The 16,599-nt window shown below is 43.7% G+C and overlaps 1 protein-coding gene and 1 non-coding gene across 2 annotated transcripts in view; both read right to left on the reverse strand.

Annotated features, from left to right (window-relative positions):
- LOC142557296 (uncharacterized) overlaps positions 1–16,599 on the reverse strand; it is a 34,031-nt gene that overhangs the window by 13,695 nt on the left and 3,737 nt on the right. The gene's annotated exons all lie outside the window — the stretch shown is intronic.
- TRNAD-GUC (transfer RNA aspartic acid (anticodon GUC)) lies at positions 2,858–2,929 on the reverse strand. The gene has a single exon. It is a non-coding gene; the product is annotated as a tRNA-Asp (tRNA).

Consider the following 16,599-nt stretch of genomic DNA (forward strand, 5'->3'; position numbering starts at 1 on the left):
ATATACTCGTTTGTGATACGGGGCGATATTTTGCCAGTAAAGCTGGCCAGGATCACCTTTCTTAAGGATCGGCACAACTAAAGCCCCTCTATAGCTAATGGAGGGGCTTTAATTTAGATAGGCCAGTATGATAGAACGACACCACGAGAAATGGATGAGCGAAAATTTACGAGAAGAAAACAGGAAAGCATTCGGAATACTCTTAATACGGCTTCTTGTTCTTTTTTTTATATTTAAAAGCATAGAAAATACGCCCTCGTGCGTTATGAAATTAGTACCAATGATTTGTGCATTGTCGGCAGAACTGGAGAGCACTGATTCCATTAGGAGACGACAAAGAAAATAGTTATTAAACTTGGCAGCTTGTTAATTGTTGCTTATTATGAATTCCGTCCATCAATTATTCGCTCATTAATCAGGTTCAAGTGGCACCAAAATTTTCCAGGGCCAGTCTTAAGAAATTATCGTAAATGTGTCGGAACAACAAAACTGCCTTCCCGCTCTAATTTTTTCAGTGAGTGTTTGTTTTAGCTTTTGTTGTGCTGGAAGTTGTTCGCGTTTTCCGCCTCTTCGTAGTTTCCAAACGAGCTAATTATATACCAATTGATCCGAGAGATTTTTTTCAATGAACCATATTTTTTAAATGGAATAATCAGTGCACAAGTGGGAAATGGAATGCAACGACCGCAGATATGACGTCATCCAGTGCTAGCTCAATGTAGTCGAAAACGGGCTCGTCATTCGCTTAATTTAGAAATTTTTTTTACGGATCTGCGTTTTTAAACACGCCATGGTTTGAACGGTCTATTCGACATGTAAAACGCACAAGCTTTATTACTATTTTGATCGCATAATTAAACTTATTTAACAAACATCTAACACAAAGAGTGCCGCGTACAATTAAGCTAAGAAATTTTAGGCAATTCAGTTGAGCAAGGACAAGTCCTCCTGCACAATATGCTCACGAAGAGAGTGTCGTAATCTGACTGCCAGATGTCGCAATTAGAATAATATCCGCGTGCTAGGTATCCATCTTTTGGGTACACCCAGTTGTGTTTGTAAGATACCTTACAAACACAACTGGGGGTCTTATCCCAAATGTACATTTTGGATTGGATGGAGGGAACATACCCAGCTCGGTTAAAAAATAATGGTTGGTCAAAGTGTCCGGTCGCAATGCATTGGTGTTCCAGTTTAATTCTTTTGGTGCTTCAATGCATAAAACAGCGGTTTCTTAAAAAAAGTAACTGGAACACCATCGTTTCGTCGGACACTGAAAATTAATATCTCGGAACTGGTGCTGTCGAGGGAAATCGTTCCAAGTGGATACGCTGTGCGAATAACTCGGCGGCTGTAGTTCGTAGATTAAAATATGTGGCGTAAATAATCAGTTAAAAAGTTAATCAGCGTAAGTACGTTAATTATTCAATTGATTCAATATTTTGACTTCTCGTAGAAGTAATGGCCTCCTCGAATAATTTCGATCAATGGTTAGGACGGCGCTATCTGCCATAGGAAATTAAAAAAAAAGTCCTGTATATATATATATATATATATATATATATATATATATATATATATATATATATGTATGTATGTATGTATATATGTATGTATGTATATATATGTATGTATGTATGTATGTATGTATGTATATATGTATGTATGTATATATGTATGTATGTATGTATGTATTCCCCGCAGAACATTTTGTTTGGTTAGTTGGTGCATGTTACTGAAGTACTAAAGCGCCAAACAGACGACACAAGTGTCTCTTCTTGTGTCGTCTGTTTGGCGCTTTAATACTTCGGTAGTATGTATATATGTATAGAGAGAGTAAGAGAGAATACAAATTGTTTGTGGTTTGCAATCCCCCCCCCCCCACTCGAGAAACAGTTGGTACGTCACTGAGTGGATCATGCGATGGATGGTTTGGAAGATGACGGTTTTGATTTCGGTGAAATCTAGAAGGCGTATCGTTAGTGTGGACGTTTCGGTCGTGTTTGTTCCACAACTGTTGCCGTGGTTAGGACTGCGCTATCTGCCATAGGAAATTTTAAAAATTTTGGTGCAGCTTAAAAAAACGCCCTATATATATATATATATATATATATATATATATATATATATATATATATATATATATGGAGAGAGAGAATCAGATAGTTTGCGGATTGTTCGTTTCCGAAATGCCAAACCTTGATTTGACGCAAAGGAAGAGTAGAAAAAAACATATGATAGTATAAAATGTCATGTAATACTTATAAAAATAACTTATTTTGCCTTTCTTGACCACCGAATAGGTACGTGGTGTCCAATTGGCGACGTCAACTACGTTTTTCTGGCTCCCGAAATCGCGTGCGGCACTTTCAACCTGCAAAAGCATAGCCTTTAAGATCCGCGTTTTAAAATCGAAGGAGACCGTGGACAGTCACGTTTTTAAGGCAAGGTTCAGTGTCTTGGGGTGTAGCTCAGATGGTAGAGCGCTCGCTTAGCATGCGAGAGGTACGGGGAAGGATACCCCGCACCTCCACTTTTTTTTTTCCCTGACATTTTTCGAAGCGGAGCGCAAGCTCCTAGAAGTTTAATTAAGAGTTTCGCACATTTTAACGCCACTGTCTCGTGTTTCCAAAACTTCATTAAGGCTTAAGTGATTCATTATTAATTATTTTGTTACGTTTAGGCACACCGATTAAGTAATTATAGAAAAAGGCACTCATCTAGAAGGGCAGATATGCGTTACGTGTGTAATTATTGATACTTCTTTTTTATGCCTTTCATAAACTACTACAGCCACAGCTTTTGTGGTATATTGAATAAGATGAAATGCGACATGTAATAGTCATAAAAAGATATACTCCCCGTCGGGGAATCGAACCCCGGTCTCCCGCGTGACAGGCGGGGATACTGGCCACTATACTAACGAGGAGAACGAGTACCAGCGCCTTTAAAATGAACCACCAGTCCATCCTGTGGCTGCGAGCCACATACGAACCATGTTTTGAGGCAGCGTGTACTACTTCTGTCAAGTTAAATGACGCAGCAACGTTTGTAATATTTCGACTTGTGCAAGAACAAAATGACGCGCTTTAAAGCTGCTACGTCATATGCTCCGAACCTGTCCTAAACCTCTGCGCATGGTTAGACCAGTTAGACACGATTCTTCGGTGCTTCTTCCCGGCGATCGAACGATATCGGCAGGGTGCAACGTTACTAGATTAGTAATCTAGTAACGGTGGGCAGGGTGCTCAGACTCAGCCTGGCGACTGCGGCGAAGAGTTGACGCACTTCGCACCGGCTCGTGCTTCGTCCATGGCAAGGGCGAATCATGCTCAAGTGCTCCTATCTAAATACATGTAAAAGGAGAATTCGTTTTTCTCGGCAACCACCGCACCAAATTTGACGAGGTTTGTTGCATTTAAAAGACAAACTTAATATCTAGTGACTGTTGGTTTTGCATTTTTGAGTTAGATCGTCAATTTTTTATTAAATATTGGCAAAAATCGAAAATTTTCAAAAAACGAAACTATCAAGTTTCCAACTCTGTAACTTAACCACTAAATATGATAATACAATTCTGTGAATTGCATCTAATAGTATATCTAAAGCGGACAAAATTGATATGTTACACATGAATATAAAAAAAATTTAATCATAGAGAAATACAACTTTTGCAAAACCGTTGTAACCAACGTAACAAATTCACGTAAGATGTAAAATGACATATTGAATTTGTCCGCTTTGAATGATCTAATGGATGCCGCTTACAGAACCGCGACATCGGTTCTTGATGCAGAGCTATGAATTTATAAACTTCGTGCTTCTATTTTTTTCAAACGGTCAAATATTTGAAAATCGTTTTAAGAAAATTCAAGCCCTAAATCGAAATTCCGCTTCCAACAGTCACTAGAATTTAACTTTCTCTTTCAAATGCGACAAATTTCATCAAAATCGGTCCAGGGGTTACCTCAAAAACGTTTTGGCGTTTTACATGTATTTGAATAGGCCGCGTCGGAGTTGGGCCCGAGCTAAAGCTTCCTCTTAAAGGGACCCTGAAACGCTTTTGACGATTTTCTACAAACGTATTGAGTCGTTAGAGTAGGTCCTTCTGATCATTAATTGACACATATAAGTGCTCCGCGTAAAGCGTGTAATTTATTATAAGGTTTTAAATATGCACATCGCTGCCGATCGCAGCGCACTGCTCGGCGGAATTTTAAGCCGCCCCTACCCATATGACCGAAATCACCCACACGACGTCAGTGGGGCGAGCTATCCGATTGGCTGACAAGGGCGCGTGATCGATAATTTTTCCAACTTTATGGTAAACAAATGATCTTCGTAATAGTTTGAATGTTAGTTAATTTGTTTTTATCAAAAGAAAGTAACATAAAGAGAATGCACAAGAATAATTTTTCAGTACACTTAAGCACTTCCGGCACACAGCATGTGTCGTCTGCTTGTGTTACAACGTACTCCATTTTAAAGAGAGCGCCGCGGTCAGAGTCGGTCTCAGTCTTTTCGCGAGCACTATGATTCGACTTTGTTGCCTTGTGGACTGCAAACGTAGCGACTGGCAATATGTCAAGCTGCGACATCGTGTCCCTCTGCAAGGCAGCGTACGAGCGAACTGGCTGCTGCGCATCGGACTGCCGCTATCCGATCGGCGCCAGGATTTGCGCGTTTGTGGCCGTCACTTTACACCGGAAGATTACTAACGCAATAGCGTTTCCCGAGTCCGGTATTAGGGAAAACGCAAGCGCAAGGGGACAGAGTCTGGCCGCTTGACTTCGCCGTAACGGGATGAGCCATGAGATGTGCGGAAGGGCAAATGCGAATGGTCTGCACGGTGCAGCCACCTGGTGGCACAGAGCTCAACCATACACAGTAGCAGCAACGAAGTGTATTCTTCTTTGCTGCTGGTGTGTATTTTTCGCAGGAGTGTAACACGTTGTTTTTATAAATGTTTAAAATGTTTTACACTTGGTTAGAGCAATATTAGCGCTTTGTTTGGCTGGTTAAGCGCTGCACCAACAAGTGTATCGACCGCGCAGACCGATCAGGCCGCTCACGTACGTCTACGCTAAACTTCCTTCATCAGCTTGAGTTTATGCCTGCAGTCATTTGCCGAAATGACCAGCTTGCCTGTGGTTACCGGAATACAAGACACGTTCGGCGCTACGACAGAATGCTCGCAACGCACGCTGCTTCGATTGCTCTCGCTTGGGGTCGACGGCCAAGCGGCTAGCGGAGCGGTCTCGCGCGGGCGGGGGCGGGCTCCAAAACAACCGGAAGTGGACGATGTGACGTCGCATCGTGACGCTGAACCAGTGAAGGCGGAGCTTAGCCCCACTCGCTCGGCGAGCGAGTTGAGGAGGAAAAGCATGGCTAGGGAGGAGGGTAGCTTTTAATCGCTTGTAGCTCCATTAATACGTAACGCTTCACTTAAATTGTGGTGCGAATGTTCCACTTAAGCTGTATCCTACGCGTCTACAAAATTTGTCCGAACCGTTTCAGGGGCCCTTTAAGGCGCGTTTAGTACTTGTCGGCGCGCTGGCGAGTCGTTCGACGCCGTGCGCGTCGGAGCGCGTTGGCAGCGATCGGTTACGTTGGCTGCGCCAGTGCGTCGAACCATCGGTCGAACCATGGTCGAAATCACGGTGGTAGAATAGGAGAGGTGGCCGAACGGCTTTCGAGTTGCTGCCGCGTGGCAGCAGGGGTACTCTGGGCCCATTTCTCCGCTCCGCCGGAAAAGAAAGTGCGTAGCCGGTGGGCGTTCGCGAGCATTCAAACTGTACTTTAAAAGCGAAAGCTTTACTGGCCGCGAACTTGCGATTTCGCCGTGGCGGTGCTCCGAGCATGCACATGACGTCACAGCGCGCGCCTCGCCGCGGATATTTCTCTCTCTCTCTCTCGCCCTAATCACTATTGCGCATGCGCCACTAGTGGCACCTAAATCCTAAAGCCTCTCCATACACGTTTCCGCCGAGGCGCGGTGGCGCGTGGATGGAGGTATAATGGAGGAGCTTTAATTTAGTAGCACCGAGCCACAGGTGTGGATAGCTGGATATTATGAGCGTCCTCTTTGGAACAGGGCGGTGGGTTGCGCCATCAAGCTCTTGCTATTATACTGCCTAATGTCCTACCTAGGTAAAACAATAAAAAAAACTAATACTCGCACAACCAAATTTTCTGATCCCCTCTTGCGAACTGTGCTTTGTACGTCGCCGTTTTTCGTTGTTTCCCTACTTTTATTCCACCAATCCTCCAAACGCCTCTTACCCTACTGCGGACGTGTTCACTTTGCCACTGCTCTCGCTGAAACCAAGGGCTTCAAGGAGGCCAGTGGGGCCTAAATCGGCCGCTGGGCAGACGTCTTCACATTCTGATAAAACATGCTCCATAGTTTCCCTAGCTCCAGCGCTCCGCCGCTGCTCAGCGCCGCGCCTTTTCGCAGCCGCCGTTCGGTATGACGTCACACCGAGTTCCTCGTCGTTGCGCTCGCCTCCGCCCGCTTCGCCAGCTGCGTCGCATGCCAGATAACATGTTGGAGGATTAGAAAAGAGAGCTCGCGTGCGCCGCGACCACAGTTGACGCAGAAGTATGGACGGCGACAATTCTGATAAGCAGGAGGAGGCCTGGAATCAACATCGGAACGAGATGAAGAGGAAACGAATCGCCCAGGAAACAGACGAAGAGGGAGCACGCTAATAGCATCGGCAAATGTGACAACGCGCATCTTCCTGCGCACTGTAAAGCCTGTCATTGTACGCCATGCTTTGAACAAGCATTGATTCTTTGCAAAAGTAGGGACCAAACTGCAAAGAAGTTGTTGGAAGCGTTTTATATTAAAAAGAAAAGGGGTCTGATTGTGTCAGCGATACATCTATCATATTATATTCTGCAGAAATGTGCTTCATCCAAAGTATGTTATCATGACCATGTTGTTCTGTTTCACCTTGGCTCCCTGCGCATGAGCGGAAGTTGTATTTTCTACTATACGTTTGTTCAGGCTGTCATTAAACAGTTGGTAGTTTGGCACTTCAGTCTCCCTTTCTTCTGTCCCTTTTCAAGAAATGTATCTTGCGCCACAGAGCATACCTAGGAAATCTAAGCACCAACTTCCCGAAGAAGAAGTCCTTTTGGAACATCAGCATGCCCTTTGAAGGAGGGTGATGGTTGATGCCACTGAGGGACACTGTACATGGACATGCATATTTTGCTTAAAATCTTTGCTTAAAACGGCTATCTGACAGGCGCATTACATGACGCGCCCAGCTCCATTTTTCCTCTTGATGTCATGCAATTAGAATATTGTCTATACCAATTTGCTCTCTGATCCAAACCGCTCTGTCTTTTAACGTTATGCCTAGCAATTTTCGATCGTTCCATCGCTCTTTGTGTGGTCCTTAACTTGTTCTCAAGCTTCTTTGTCAGTCTCCAAGTCTCTGCCACATATATATGAGCTGCAACACGGTGAGCGCGTTCAAAAGGGCCTCAGGACTGCACGGCAGCGCCCACATACGGAAAATTGATGGAATACATACCAGTAATTGTAATGGCGTTCCGTTTACCCGTTATTCGTATGATCGACGTTACCATACGTGCAATCTCAAGGCCCTTTAGAACACGCGCATCGTGTTGCAGCTCACATTGCATGCGACTGTGCCTTCCCACACAGCGATCACCAAATGGGGTGGCAGTGCCCACTGGTCATGCAGCGTCGGAGCGTAAACTAACAACTCGCTCATGCGCATGGCCAGCCCGCGACCTCACTCCGCCATCAGACCTCCGGACTAACGGATACAAAACGAGCAGCAAAAAAAGAAACCTCTCTGCCGTAGTACCTAGGCAAAGTCTGATATTCAAGGAGCAAAAGCACCCAGATTTTCTCTCTCGCACCTTCGCACGGACGTTGGATGATTTCAGAAATGACCGTATCATGTGGCCAGCCTCGCCTCCTTTATATAGCTCAGTGGTGCCATCTAGTGCCTCACAAAACAGGCGGGGAAACATAGGATGCTATGAATTTGTAAACAGGCAGAGGAAACAACCACAGCCTATTCTATTATTTATATTTATGGCCACTGCACTAAAAAGAAAATGAGATCGGCAGCGTGTTACACTCCTGTGACACGTGAAGATGGAAGCTTGCTGCATGCATGGTAACGCATTATTTGATCAGAGTGGTTAGACTTTTTGCAACACATAACGAGCTGCAGTGTGAAGTAAACATGTTGCGCTGCAGGTCCCTTTCCCTAGCAACACGAGTGAGCGCCTAATACACAATCTAAAGAATATTTCGTTCTTTCTTTTCGTGTTTTCTTTCTTTTGTTCCTTCTTCTTTTCTCTTTGCATTCTTCTTTCACACTGAGCCATTGCATCTTTGCTTGCTTACAGTGGTATGGCCCATTCCATAATTTTATTTTTCAGGTTTTACTGCAGGCTGAAATTAAAGTTCTGCCAATCCAATCCAGGTATGAGCCATTACTGATGATGATATTTCTTGTACCACTCGTCAACCTTTTCTTTAAACCACTCAACTAGACAATGCTTTTTTCGGGTATGAGCCATTGCAACGAGCCACTTGAGGCTTTCGCCTTAAATTGACCGAACCGATGGCTGTAAGCACGGAGGAAGGAAAAACCCAAGAGGCCCTGATGTGCACTCATTGTGAAGCCTCTGTGACGCTGGAAGTTGGCCTTACTCCTCCGTCTTGTTGTGGCAGATTCTCCTATTTTTTACATTTCTCGCCTCCAGTGGGCAACCATGTGCAATCCCACAGCTTAGAGGGATTTCGTTAACTTGCATGGTTAACATTGCTTTGCATAACATCGACGCCTACAGGGCATGGGAAGAAAGACGAAACGTTATTTGCTGAAAGGACTTCGTTGTATCTTCAAACGGGGTAACGCCGTGTGGTCGCGCCCCTATTCCAAGGCAGCGCTGGCTCTCGCCATCCTTTCTGCCCTCCGGACCAGCCTGAGCCAGTCCTCGAGCGCAGAGCTGGATAGCAATGCCTCCGATCTCACTCTAATGTTATTCTCTTCTTGCTCTTCAATGTGAGCCGTGCATTCACATGTGATCTGGTAGTGTCGGTGTGTTCCACACCACGGGCATGTGTCTTTGCATGCTGTTGGGTAGGCGTAGGATCTAGCGTCTTTTACTTACAGAATACTGCAGGCCAACGTGTCCCAAGCAGGATTGGAATATTGTTTGTAAAGTTATTGTGACACGTAATATGACTCTTGCCAAGGAAAAGCAGAAAAATAAACGTACTATTTAGAGTTACAATACAAGGCAATGTAAACATTGCATAATAAGCAAGGAGGACTTTTTTTTTGGAGTAAGGAAATAAATATGGACCATACATGAAATCTATGAACTAATCAAACTGTGCTAAACTTAACACGCGAGCATGGGCATGATTCTTTTACACACACGCTCACAAACACGAAGAGAAACGTTCGCTAAACACAATTTTCCATTGCAGGTGGTACGTTACCAGACATGAATACATCGACAGGCAGGGCATTCCATTCAGTAATTATTCTGGAGAGAAAAAGAAAACTTAACGTTTTCTCAGGCAGAAAATAAATTTTAGGCATTCTACCTTTCTGCAAGTTTCAACCTTGTCAATATTATTTTCTTGCATTCAGTGAGATGGGGAATGGTGACATCCATAACAATTGAATATGAAGCGGACAGCTAGTCTCTTGATGCGCTCCAGTTTGTTAATGTCCTTTTTCCTGAAAAGGTCCCAGACGACACTAGCATATTCCAATATCAGCTTGACTAACGTGTTAAACGCAATAGCTTCACGGATGTAAGTGAATTTAAGCTGCCTTACTAAGTCTCCTTTACACGCAGCAGACGCATAGGTATTGTCGATGTGTTGCGACTAGCTCAAGCGGTTGTGGACAGTGACACCTAAATGTTTACATGATACCAAAACATGGCTAATGTCTGCTTTTACAGGCATTCCCACAGCATTCAAAAACAATGTTGATGCAACGCTTTTGCAATGGTGCTTGGAAGTTTGTGCAGCGTTTAGGCAGCCTTAGAGGAACTTGCCACATACAGCAATGTTTTTGCAATGCTATATGAAAGTTCCCACAATATCCAGGAAACCCTCGAGTAAATTCCCATGTACACCACTTAACATTCAGCCGCATTTATTTCTAGCCATTGGTATGCTCTGCTTTTGATTTTGGGGGGGGGGGGGGGGAGGGGATGTCTCACGGCTCCTTTTCAAGTGGTCCGGTCCTCCCATGAGCCATTTTAATTTCACCATGTCACAAGCATACAGGTAACAGACTCTGGGAGAGTGAAGCTACAAATGGCAGAGGGGAAAATAAAATATTAAAATAAAATTATAAACTTTCTGGTACTAAAACTTGTACAATACACCAAAGACATGTAACAATGTCCCCACATGCTGGCCAGCTCACCAAAGGCCATGATAAAGCTTCACGTTCTTTTGAAATGTTTACAAAGCCAGCATTACCTGAAAAGCTGATGTTTTATGTGCAGACACACTTGTTGCTGGTTATGACTGTAGTAACATTTACAAAAGATATAAACAGCACACTGTGCAGCCTATATTACTGTGCAATATGAAGTACTAACTGCTTCTGCATATTTCATACACAATTAGCGCACCCCATGATACCTTCCTTACTGGATTTAAAATTTAAAAACTTAGATTATGGGACTTTATGTGCCAAAACCACAATTTGATTTTGAGGCACACTGTAGAGAGGGGCTCCAGATTAATTTTGACCACCTAAATCTATGGGCGTTCTTCCATTTCATCACCATTGAAGTGCGGCTGCCATGGCTGGGATTCGATCGTGCAACCTCATGCTTAGCAGCGCAACACCATAGCCGACAAGCAACTACGACGGGTTCCTTACTGCACACAATATGTTGTCTACAAAATAGTTTTGAAGAGCAGTAGCAGCAGCAGCAGCTTAAATCACTAGTTGGCATAACAATGAGCTTCCAAGCGCCATGGGGGGAAGTTCTTAGCTCAGGTGGAACAATATAAAATATCACAAAAAGATTTATTGCACAAGATAACATAAAAAATGTGCAAGTTTGAGATCATCAAGAATAAAATCACCTCTTACAATTTTTCCTTGAGTGCACAATAAGAAGATATTGGTACATATTGCTCAAGATAAACACACATGTCCAGAACACAGCAAAATATCAGAAACAAGTCCATGCATCAACTCATTCACAGTAAGGGTTCACAATCTTCGAAGAGGTACTGATTAGAGCTAGCTGTGTGAGATTCATGACGAAAATGCTAGCCGATATCAATATGGTTGCTAAACTATCTTACATAGAACAATATACTGCTGCAACACATTGCACAATTAAAAAAGAAACAGTTTTAAAAAATCGAAATAATGTCACCAATCCTTGCTGGTGCTAGCAATACTCATTGAGAAAACAACATACTGCACACTTTAACATATTACGCTAGTATGACCACACTTGCCCTTTTGAAGACATCCTGTCAGCTTTGACCAGACACAATGTGACACAGAAGAAAGCTGGCAATAACCTTGCAAGGCTGGGATCCACAACTGTGTGGCCACTCATCAAGTGTACGAACGTCAACACAAGAGGAAAGCAGGCTAGCTATATTTAGGAACACATGCTTGACCTTAAGGCTAGACCCTTAAGCTCTCGGACTAGATTTCTTGCACTCGTAAATGGTCGCATTACGAAGTGCAGCAACCAGTGCAACACTCAGGTACTGGAAACAGGTAGAAAAGTGGATAAGCTGCAAGTTCTTTTGTGTACAAATAACATTTATACCATTGCAAATAACATAAACCTGCACTAAAAAGCAAGACGCTAAATAACTAGTGAGGACCCAGCATAATTCACAGCTTCAAGTATAGGAATGAAATTGACATAGATTGTGTTACGCAATGTCTTTACAGCAACACACAAAAAGCAGTCTGTGACTGCTGCCATAATCGAAAATGAAATGCGGATCATTGAACCAGCTGTACAGAAATTTCGTTTTTACAGATGACTATGGAGGCTTTTTTCGACAATGTCGACATTAAGACAGCGACCGAACTTAAAGAATGTAACAATTTTTAGTGCACATTGAGAGAATATTAATAAGTTCTTGATCACAATGATCCTGGCGAATAGTCGGAGGCCTCGCACATTTACATCATAGGATTAGATACCGAATGCAAGCAAAAAATGTTCAAACCTGCCAAAACATTTTCTAGCAAATTCCTAAATAAACATATCACAGTGCTGGCACAGTAAGTGTGCTCTGCTAGGAATAACACAAGATCAATCAACATTGCACGCCGTCAGTAAAGTACAAAGTTAGGACTGCCAGTAGGCCACCTACCAGCTCCCGTCAAGCATAGTATGCACATAGATCTAACACATTTCCCTCTCTTCCTATCAGCGGAGAGTACGGGCCTGAGCACAGGCGCTGGTGGTGCACCTCCTGCTTTGTTCACGTTGCCTGACAGAAGTGTGCAGCCACAAAAGAACAGGAGCTGACACAAGTGCTTCACATGTTGCTGATGAGGTGCATTGAGCTGGTCACAAGTGACTGCAGAAACATCCGAAGAGTGGTGGTCCTGGCTGATGACCAGCATAGTGATGTGGATGAAGGCAATGGCAAAAAGATGTTTGGGTGCCACAGCGATGGATGCAGTACATCTCGAGGGCACGCAGAGACATTTCAGTTTGTGTTCAAGATGAAGAATCATAGTCGAAGCATGGATGTGACTCTCTGGAAAGAAAAAAAAAGGGGGATGGGGGGCAGAGTTGGCAAAACCTGAATCTATTATACAAACTTGACTCAAACCACCTTTTGTGAAAGGAAAAAAAAAGACACACAAAAGGATTACTACTAAACCAGTGAGTTCCCTCTCTCTTATTGGTGGGTTTTAAAAATGCACCACAGCTTGATTCACAGTTTCATCAGTCAGAAATCAATGCATTTCTATGTATGGGCACTGGCAAAAGTTATCTACATCTCCACAATACAAGACAACTAAGGGTTTAAGGCACTTGTCTGGTGACCACAGCACTGTGTACCTGCAATGGCTGCGAAATGACTAAAGCGTAATGCTGCTTTGAAGTGCAAGAACACAAATTGTAATTAGATTTCGCTCTTCCTTGTCCAAACAGAGATGGAAATAATCGGTGTATAGCCATTTCTTATATTGTACATTACAATGTAAATAGGATTTCGGGATGCTTGTTCCTGTCAATATTAGTAACTATAAAAATCCACTGTATTGCCTTGACTGTAGCAACCACATTTTAACGGCAGCAAATGGAAAAACGGCAATGCATTGAGATTTCAAAGCACGGTAATGTACATTTTAGTATATTCCAACCACGATGGCTCTTTTTTCATGACCTTAGATAGAAGAAATTAAATCGTAGCCCTCATGGCATTGCTCATAGCTTGAGCGATGCTTTGAGATGCTTTGAGATATTAAAACGTGAAATTAAATAAAATTTTGCATGCCTACAATGAACACACCAGGCACAAGTCAGGCATAGAATGCACTAAGTAACAATAATAACTTGACGACCATATATCCTAGGCGTGCTATGCTTAGGTTTACTTCTGATGGTGCCTAGATTATTCTGGGAATCACAAAGTGGGCTAGAACTCAAAAAGTAACATTGTAAGATATATATGCGTGTGAGTGCATAAACACCGCAAGAACTATTCTCAGAAATTTCAAACAGAACTTGCCATAATAATGACTCAGCTATATGTAGCAGTAGTAGTAGTAGTAGTAATAATAATAATGTGTAACTATGAAAAAATTCACCAACAATTACGATTCTTCCTAATGCGAAATTTGAACGTAGCTCTATACGTGTTTCTATTTCGCAATCTATTAGGTGGCGCACAGTCTGTCTCAGGCAGCATGTTTCAAACGGAGCGAAGTGTGACCGACAGCCTCGCTAATCAGGAGGTCACGGAAGACAGCGTGTGGGTAATGATAGTGGCAGCATATGACAGAAAAGAAAAAGTTAGGAAATGGGTGCGCTTTTTAAACGTACAGACGGCACTGTAAATATACGGCATCGACCATTTTCGGACTTGTTTGCGGCGCCGTATATTTAGATCATTGACCCTCAAAAGGTTAAAAAAAGGTTGGTAAGTTTCCTTTGGAAGTTGTTTGATCCATGAACCAGGAGCTTTCGCTCAAGTTGGGCAAAATCCTAAAGGAGGTCCTCTGAGGCATCTCATGGACAGATGAAGTTCCAGATGCCGTTTCAGTAGCACCTCGGCGAACGTGGTATGCACAGTCACGGCATCTGTAGCGGCGGCGCTGTCCTCGTCGAATGGCACATTGGTGTCGGCACTAGGCAAAGCCTCCTCGATGGCGTCAGCCAGCGACACCTTGCCGCAGATCGCAACGTTCTTGTTGGCCCCTATGTACATGGCGAAGGTCGTGGTTAGGTTTAAACCCTCGAAATCATCGTCGGCGAAGCCTGCATCTGCCTTGAGCGGCGTCAAGGTTGTTGCGTCACCAGCAGAGGAGGCAGTCTCTTGCTTAAAGCCACAGTGCTTGAACTAGTTAGTGATTGTACTTTGCGACACTGCATTCCACGAATTGGCAATAAAATGCATGGTGTCGATCGCAGTGATCTTTGTTTCCGAATCGCTGCGCTACATAGCCACCAGCCGAAGCTGCACTAACGCTTCCGGTACCCTTGCTTGATGCATTTATTGATGCGGGCATCCAGCAGCTGCAGCCGGCTTGTGCAGCTGGGTAAAAAAAAAAAAAAAAGACCCTTACATTCCTCAGGTTGGATGTACTGGGTGGGTGGCACGGTGCATGGTACATAAAAAGCAATATTTCCCTCACTTTAGCACCCATTTTGTTATACAGATGCTGTGAAAAATAACTGAAGAGCGAAGACGTCATCCACAACTTTTTGTTGAAGTTGTAGCTGCACAGCAGCGTCTTCAAGTTCTTAAAAGCCCTGTGGCTTTGCAAACTTTTCAATAAGCACCAGCAGCCTCTCGGAACCGTCCTCGTTAGCACAGAAGAGTGCCGTCACATGCTCTTTACTATGCTTGCCAATATGACAGCGGTCACCCTTAAACACAAGGCTTTGCTCGCGCTGGATATGGTAAAAAATACCGCTCTCATCGGCGCTAAAAACGTCGCAGGGCTTGTATGCAGAAATCATCTTCGGTAGCGACTGCATCCACTCGTTCACCGCCGAAACGTCCACGGAAGTGCTTTCTCTGGAGGAGCAGCTGTACACAAACCTGTTTCGTTCTTTAAAGCGATCCAGCCACCCGTTCGATGCCTGAAAGTCGTCAATGCCCAGACGCAATGACACAAGGTCCGCCTTTTCTTTTAGAATGGCCCCGTAAACGTTGATCGTAGAGCTCCATACTTGATGCAGCCACTTGACGAGAACTTTTTCTAACTTCTCATCCTGTCCTTCTTTCGCCGCTTTCGGCTTGAGCCGGAACTTGTTGGCATTCTGTAATATCACCACTTTGTTTGCCAGGATCGTCTTAAGCGAAGACTCGGGTATCTTAACGTCACGGGCAATGCTGGTTTTCGTGGCATATGGCAATATGGCATAGGGTCTAGGAATAGCAGGGGAGAGTTATTAGTAGAGTTTGCAGAACAGAATAATATGCGAATAATGAATACCTTCTTCCGCAAGCGGGATAGCCGAAAGTGGACATGGATAAGCCCGAATGGTGAGACTAGAAATGATATAGACTTCGTACTCTGCGCTAACCCTGGCATCATACAAGATTTGGTCATGCTCGGCAAGGTGTGCTGCAGTGACCATAGGATGGTAAGAGCTCGAATTAGCCTAGACCTAAGGAGCGAACGGAAGGAACTGCTACATAAGAAGCCGATCAATGAGTTGGCAGTAAGAGGGTAAATAGAGGAATTCCGGATCAAGCTACAGAACAGGTATTCGGCTTTAACTCAGGAAGAGGACCTTAGTGCTGAAACAATGAACTACAATCTTATGGGCATCATTAAGGAGTGTGCAATAGAAGTCGGTGATAACTTCGTTAGACAGGATACCAGTAAACTATCGTAGCAGACGAAAGATCTGATTAAGAAACGCCAATGCATGAAAGCCTCTAATCCTACAGCTAGAATAGAACTGGGAGAACATTCAAAGTTAATCAATAAGCGTAAGATAGCTGACATAAGGAAGTATAATATGGATAGAATTGAACATACTCTCAAGAACGTAGGAAGCCTAGAAGCAGAGAAGAGGAAACTAGGAATAGGCAAGAATCAGATGTATGCGTTAGGAAACAACGCTGGCAATATCATTCCTAATATGGATGACATAGTTCAAGTGGCTGAGGAGTTCTATAGAGATTGATACATTACCAGTGGCACCCACGATGATAATAGAAGAGGGAATAGTCCAGAGGAATTTGACATCTTACAAGTAATGCCGGAAGATGTAAAGAAAGCCTTGGGAGCTATGCAAAGGGAGAAGGCAGCTGGGGAGGATCAGGTAACAGCAGATTTGTTGAAGGATGGTGGGCAGATTGTTCTAGAAAAACTGGCCACCCTGTAT

The sequence above is a fragment of the Dermacentor variabilis genome, chromosome 9 (genome assembly GCF_050947875.1).
Source record: "Dermacentor variabilis isolate Ectoservices chromosome 9, ASM5094787v1, whole genome shotgun sequence".
NCBI lineage: Eukaryota > Metazoa > Arthropoda > Arachnida > Ixodida > Ixodidae > Dermacentor > Dermacentor variabilis.